The sequence below is a fragment of the Nannobrachium achirus genome (genome assembly GCF_963921795.1).
Source record: "Nannobrachium achirus genome assembly, chromosome: 7".
Lineage (NCBI taxonomy): Eukaryota > Metazoa > Chordata > Actinopteri > Myctophiformes > Myctophidae > Nannobrachium > Nannobrachium achirus.
Window position 1 is genome coordinate 31357241 of NC_137816.1, and position 7500 is coordinate 31364740.

At 43.7% G+C, this 7500-nt stretch overlaps 1 long non-coding RNA gene across 3 annotated transcripts in view; it reads left to right on the forward strand.

Annotated features, from left to right (window-relative positions):
* LOC308288990 overlaps positions 1-7500 on the forward strand; it is a 46544-nt gene that overhangs the window by 29164 nt on the left and 9880 nt on the right. For 2 of the 3 annotated variants that reach the window (XR_013962200.1, XR_013962202.1), the window contains 2 exons: positions 4124-4196; positions 4914-5354. This is a non-coding gene — a long non-coding RNA (uncharacterized lncRNA). Of the gene's footprint in view, positions 1-4123; positions 4197-4913; positions 5355-7500 lie in introns of those variants that run through there. The other variant, XR_013962201.1, reaches the window with a different exon arrangement.

Below are 7500 nucleotides of genomic sequence, written 5' to 3' on the forward strand. Positions count from 1 at the left end.
GACCACTGTCCAGTGTTTCTAGTTGAGCTTCGGCAGTGCTTCAGTGTAGAGCTGTTCAAATTACACCAACAGCTCAATACAGACAAATGCTGCAGTGGATACACTCTCATGAATGCAACACACAAACACGCACGCACGCACGCATGCACGAACGCACGCACAAACGCACGCACGCACACATGCACGCACACACACACACACACACACACACACACACACACACACACACACACACACACACACACACACACACACACACACACACACACACACACACACACACACATCGGCAGACACGCCAATGTACACGTGTGTGCATGTGTACTGTAGTCACATGCATCACATGTATACACCTAAGGAGACACAAAACATATACAGATGCACAAGCACGCATGCACACACGCACACGCACACGCACACGCACACGCACACACACACACACACACACACACACACACACACACACACACACACACACACACACAAAAGCCAGGCAACCTGCTGTGGCTCAAGCTAATATGACACAGAATCGATGTGATCCCTCGTCATCTCAATAATGATAAAAAAGATGCTAAATGCAATAGAATCTCTGAAATCTAATATTTTGGGGTCAAATCGTTTAATGAAGAGCAATCTGCCTGTGCTCCCTCGCTCTTTCCTGCTCCCAGCTATCTATTAAGAAATGTTTTGCAGAGACCGGTTTCGGGATCCAACGTCAGGTCAGGGGGAGATTACAACACAGCCACACATTACTCTGTAAACTAAAGGAACAGATAATGGTGTTTAACTGCAAGACAAATGAATGTTTGGAGAGGAATTCCAGACTAAGTTGATGATGCTGTATCCAGGGGCGTCACACAGGGGGGAAAAGTGGGACTGAGTTACTAGGGCCCAAGGTGGAGGGGCCTCAATTATTGTATACGTTAACTATTGAAAAATAGCAGATATATTGTAGATATATATATGCTATTTTTTAAAAGTCGTGAATATATGTATTTCGTGTACATTTGTAACTCAAATTTTGCATCTGGGGGTCCTGGAACTAAATATTTTGAGATGGGGGTCCGTGGCCAAATACATAAAATGCATAAAATGGATGTTGACAGATATCTCCATATATGGGCATAAATGGACACAGGCTAACAGATGGTCAAAACGGATCCTATGGCAACAGGTATAATGGGGTTTGCATTAAAGGGCGGGACATTCATTCCCTATTTACATCGTTCCCGAGTTGGCCAGGTCACCGACTAGACGCTTCGGGCGGCCGAGCTTCTAGTCTTACAGTAAATGCAAGAAGTCTCTCTGTGTGTATGTGTATGTAATCCGCGTAACTCGAGAACCGTTCGTCCCACCGGCTTCAGATTCGGCACACGCGTTCCCCGCCACGGCGCGGAGTGCAGTGCCAGGCCTCGACCCAACCCGATGTGCGGTTTTCCCGAAACGGCGCGAAACGTTCGGAATCTCCTTATGCGGAGATGATTGTTGACATCAGGCTGTTTCTGAGGAAACCGGCGCAAGCGCTGACTCATTGTGACATCACATCATAAAAGGCTCTGACATCACGTACGCCACATGTTGTCTAAATGACAACAGGTATAATGGGGTTTGCATTAAAGGGTAGGGCATTCACAGAGATCTCCATAATACTGTATGAGCATAAAATGGACGCCCGTATGCGGACCTGATGTCTGACATCAGAGTTTTCTGGAACCGGCTGCAGAGATCTCCATATATGGGCATACAGTAAGTGGAAACAGGCAAACAGATGGTCAAAACGGGTCCTATGACAACAGGTATAATGAGGTTTGCATTAAAGGTTGGGGCATTCATTCCCTATTTCAAATTCGGCACGCGCGTTCCCTGCCACAGCAGGGAACGCGCGTGCAGTGCCCGGCCTCGACCCGACCCGATACGTGATTTTCCGGAACCGGCACGAAAGGTTCGGATTCTGATGTCTGACATCAGGGTTTTCTGGAACCGGCACTGTGTCTGCAGAGATCTCCATATATGGGCATAAAATGGACACAGACAGACAGATACAGATATCTCCATATATGGGCATAAAATGGACGCAGACAGACAGATAACTCCATATATGTGCATAAATGGACACAGGCAAACAGATGGTCAAAACGGGTCCTACAGAGATCTCCATATATGGGCATGAAATGGATGTTGACAGATATCTCCATATATGGGCATAAATGGACACAGGCAAACAAATGGTCAAAACGGATCCTATGACAACATGTATAATAGAGTTAGCATTAAAGGGCGGGACATTCATTCCCAATTTACATCGTTCCCGAGTTGGCCAGGTCGCCGACTAGACGCTCAGCCGCCCGAAGCGGCCGAGCTTCTAGTAATACCAAATTTGCCAAATAGTCGATCTACAAGGTCATTGCAGTTGGAGATTGTAGTTCCGCTATTTTCACAATATTTACCTGTAGAACCGAATGAAATAAATTGTAATACCTACAATTCCAAGCGATTGTCAGGGTGTTCAAACATGATTATTTCGGGGGTTGTGGCCTGAAAAGTTTGCAAACCCACCTGACCGGGTTAAAAATGTGTTAATCAGCCCAAAACGGACCCAAACCCAACCCCAACCATTCTTATTTTTTGTTCCCGAACCTGTAATAATTGCATCGAAGCTCACCTGAGCATGCCATGACCTGTGGGTCAACCGCCAGGTCCCGTGGGTTGGGGGTCGACTTGTGCATCAACAGGTGTCTGCTGTAATTTTCCAATACACCAGGTGGTTATAATTGCATTCACCTGGTCCACCAGGTGAAAATGACTCACAGCAGCACACATGGATCCTCAAGAATAACACACACGCACAAACACACACACACACACACACACACACACACACACACACACACACACACACACACACACACACACACTAGTGTGTGAAAAGGGACCATTCTGTTGTTTATGTTTGCAATAATGCGCAGCAATTACACTTTAACCTTATACACGAGTGTCTTGGTGGGGCGTTTTGTGAATGTTAGTGCGTGCGTGTACCGTATGTGTGTGTGTGTGTGTTTGCATGTGCACATTTGAGCGTGTGTGTACTGTAATGTGTGTGTTTTTGCGCATTCATACGTCGGCGTGCATGTGTGTATATATTGTGCAGACCTTTGTGTGTACAGTACAGTATATGTCCTATAGGCTGCATGTGTATATGTTAACATGCCGTGCGAGAGAGCGATAGAGAGAGAGATGTGTGTACTTGTATTTGTATACTTGTGAGGGCCAAATGTCCCCACAAGTATAGTAGAAATTGAGACATAGACGTTGTGAGGACAATTTTCCATGGTCCTCACAAGAAAAATGGTTGTTTTTATGGTTAACAAAGATTTTCAGAGTTAGGTTCTACGATTAGGAAAAGATTAAGGTTGGGTTGGGTTTAAGGGTTGGGGGAGCTGTGTTGCACCAACAATAGCAGATGCGGATCAGGGTTAAAAATGGCAAAAAAGTAAATGTTTTGGCATTCATAAAATCTGCATCCTAAACGGTTGATGTCTTCAAAAGTATAGTAATACATGTGTGTGTGTGTGTGTGTGTGTGTGTGTGTGTGTGTGTGTGTGTGTGTGTGTGCGCGTGTGCGCGCGTGTGTGTGTGCTCGCTATCACCCATGCTGTTATCAGTGGCGAGCCGCCATTCATTCCAGCTGAAATGAAAGGTTTTCCTCTGTCGCAGAGCGGTTTCTTTGTTTCCATGGCGCTATGATTCTGTCAAAATCCTGGAGAAGAGAGAGGAGGGGGAAAAAAATCAATGTCTCCCTCCTCCTCCTCCTCCTCCTCCTCCTTCTCGTCAGGTCCTGGTCTTGGTACACAAAGCAAAATAATGATTCTTAAATGGTTCTATAAAAGACTATAGGGTTCCACGAAGAACCTTCACCTACTAAAGAACCATTTTATGTAGTAGTTAATGGTTCTCCGTTTTCCTCCTATGGTTCTAAGAAGACCTTTTTTGGGGGCACCTTTAACCACCTGAATCTGTTTTCCTTCATGAAATCCTCCTGCATCCTTGTTTGAACATCATACAGACAGTTTAAGAATATGATGATTGAACTGTTATCAACTTCAAACTTTTTTTTATCTGGCAGGGTGATGAACAGCACATTTATTTACAGTAACAGCCTGTTTGCAGGAGGGAGAAAGTAACACCCAAGCACGCAGGTAAGTCCTGCCATTCACATTTGGTACCCTATAATTACCTTAAGGTTAGTGATGTCAAAAGCTGTATATATGGGAAAGGCCTGGTATTTATCCTCTGCAGCAGTTATGTGGATGGGTTATCTGCAAGCCTTAAGTCGATAGTCCTCCACAATACTGAATAGCAGCTGGACCTAATAATTAACAATCACTTGAGTTGAGTCATAACAGGTTTCATTTACAAGTGCCCCTGTTTGGAGCTATTTTACTTGTCTAGTATGCTGGAAATTGTATGAATGTATTTATTATAGATTGTATTTTCTGTATGTCTTTGCTATATGGTAAATGGTGCATTTATATAGCACTTTTTAACCAAAGCGCTTTACATAGATTGTGCATTACTGTACATTCACCCATTCACACACACTTTCAATTACTTATTGCAGAGAAAACCATGCAAGGCACCAACCTGCACATCGGGTGCAATTAGAGGTTCAGCATCTTGTTCAAGGACACTTCAGCACTAACTCTTTTTTTTTTATTCTTTTGACAGATACATATCATTATACGGTATATATGTTCATGCATATATGCATTTTCGTCAATAAAAATGTCAATCAATCATCGGCTGAGAAAATTACCATCTTCTGAGTTAGTACTGGTAGTTCAAATTTCACAGAGTCACTTGTAGTTGAGTACTATTTGATCAAGAGTATCTATACTTTGACTCGTGCACTATAGGTTGAGTATACTTCCACCGCCACTGATGAAGACCCTGGAAGTCACAGGAGAGGCTGTGAATGCTGAACGTTATGTTTTAGTCCTTTAGCTGAAGCTTTTATTCCCAGGGGACTCATAAAGCCAATCTGAACGAGAGCGGAGGAAATGGAACTCATGACCTGCCCACCCTGGCATGTCAAAATGGAGATTCAAAAAGACAATTTGATGTCATCTAGGTGTCTCAGAATCCCCCAGAATCGTGCCACAGAACGGTTGGGTGTCTATTATCTGCTCTTGGAACTTCAACAAGAATGGCACCATCTATACCATTTTTAGACGTGGATACACAGGACTGCAAAAGGGTGCCCACAGAAAACATAGACAAGGAACAGGCCAAAAAGAACATTTATAAAAACCTGAAAAGTAGCAGGTACAGTATGTACTATACAGCATATACTGTATGTTTAGTGACATCTAGTAGACATGAGGTAACAAAAAAATCAAACCTCTGTTCGAAGTGGAGCTGTGTGTGTGTGTGTGTGTGTGTGTGTGTGTGTGTGTGTGTGTGTGTGTGTGTGTGTGTGTGTGTGTGTGTGTGTGTGTATTGCAGTTGATGCTCAGGGCAGGCTAGACTCAACAGCACCTCTCTGGTCACCCAGGGTTACTACATACAGGCTACATACAGACCCACAGACCCACCCACATACCCACCCACATACCTACACACACGGCCACGTATAGGGTAGCTTGTGTTCCACACAGCTCCAAAAACAGGAAAACTGTATCGATAGCTTACATAGGAAGGTAGCCCACCCACGGTTCACATGTTAAAGTTATACTATGTAACTTTTTTAATAAAACAAATCTTAAAATTGTCCTAACTATTAAATCGCTAAAGTTTTAGAACACCCGCTCCGTTAATTTCAGCCCCAAAAGCCTTTTCTTTATATGTTTTCTACATAGCCTTGACAGGGGCTGTATTTCCTGGCAAAATGATGTCATCTTCCACATGATACACTACCGGCCAATCACAGCGCGGATCATACACCACCGGCCAATCACAGCGAGTCTTGCTGTCTCTTCAGGAAGTAGCTTCCCTCAGCAACTGTGTTTACATTGGTGAAGGAGTCTTGCCTGGTACTCCCTCAATCCTGGTCTAAAAAATACGGGGCGGAGGTGGTCGCGGCGGCCGCGGTGGTCGCCGACTCCGGGCGAAAAACTTCCGAAAAAAGCAATACCGCTACTGACCACTAGTTGAGCAGCTTCCACAGTACAGTTTTAAGTCCACAAGTGTAAGGTAATCCAAGTATCCAACACAAGGAAAATAAAAGGAGTCTATCACCACCAGCCACAACAGATGACAGTTGTTGAATTAAAGAGGTGGGTGTATATAGTGTCACAAGGCCTAGACTAGTGGTATCACACTGAAGCTTGTCAAATACAAGTTAGTGAACTAGCGTTTGTTACAGCTGTGGGTGTGCTGCTCTGTGGGACCCAGGGCAAACCACATGACATCAAATTGTCTTCATCAATCTTCACCGTAATCCATCATGTTCAAATAGAAAAGATATTAGACAACATTAATCCTCTTTGGCCCGCAAATATTTAAGGTTGCCAAAATCAAATGTCAGTGGTTAGTAGACTGAAAATGGGGTAATTGGGTAAATCTATAAAAACATATACAGTGATTGATAATTTGAATTTGAACAAAGGATACATCTTTTGTGCCGGGACCCCCATACAAGATGTGAAAATATTCCACATTTTCCCAAATCTTTTCAAGATTCTTTTAAAAATAGAAGATGTACCCACATCGCTTCGTGTCGTTTGTGTTTTTAAAAAGCTGATTGCGACCGTAGGTCGCTATTTAGTATGAAAACCTCCAGCTCATGTCTGTCTGTCTGTCTGTCTGTCACACCTCATGCTCTTCTGACATCACAATGATGTTGCTAAAGAATGGCCAAGACAGAATTAGTTTGCACTGACCTGTTCTGAAATCACAATGATGCAAATGAATGGCCAAGACAGAATTAGTTTGCACTGACCTGTTCTGACATCGCAATGATAAAGTTCAGCTGAAGGATATACTGTAGCTGACCAGTTCTGACATCACAATCAGGGACGGCTGGTATCAATGGGCTAATGGGGCTTAGCCCTCCCTACTTTATGGAGGAAAAAAATATAAATTATTATTAAAATGTTTTAGAAGAGATCATTTTATATGCTGGTGGAACCTAAAGCAGCAACAGCATCAAAAAGTTACAAGAAAACGACCAAATATGTCCAAATGGGCTGAATTCTTATAGCCCAAGCCAGCTTCCATTGACTATATTGAGTGAGTGATTGACAGCTTACATGCCACGCCTTCATGGCATGCTTCATATTCTTACCATTGTGGGGCTGATTTTTGTCAGCCCAAAGAACACGCCCAGGCCTGTGACATCACTGTGTGATTATCATTGAGCTGGGTGATTGACAGCTGGCATGTCACGCCTGCTTGATTTAGTCACCATTTGGGCTAATTTCATTCAGCCCGTAGGACATGCCCACTGCAGTTCCACCACATCACTGGCTTTTGACCAATGACAAGTTTACTAGCTTGTCTGTG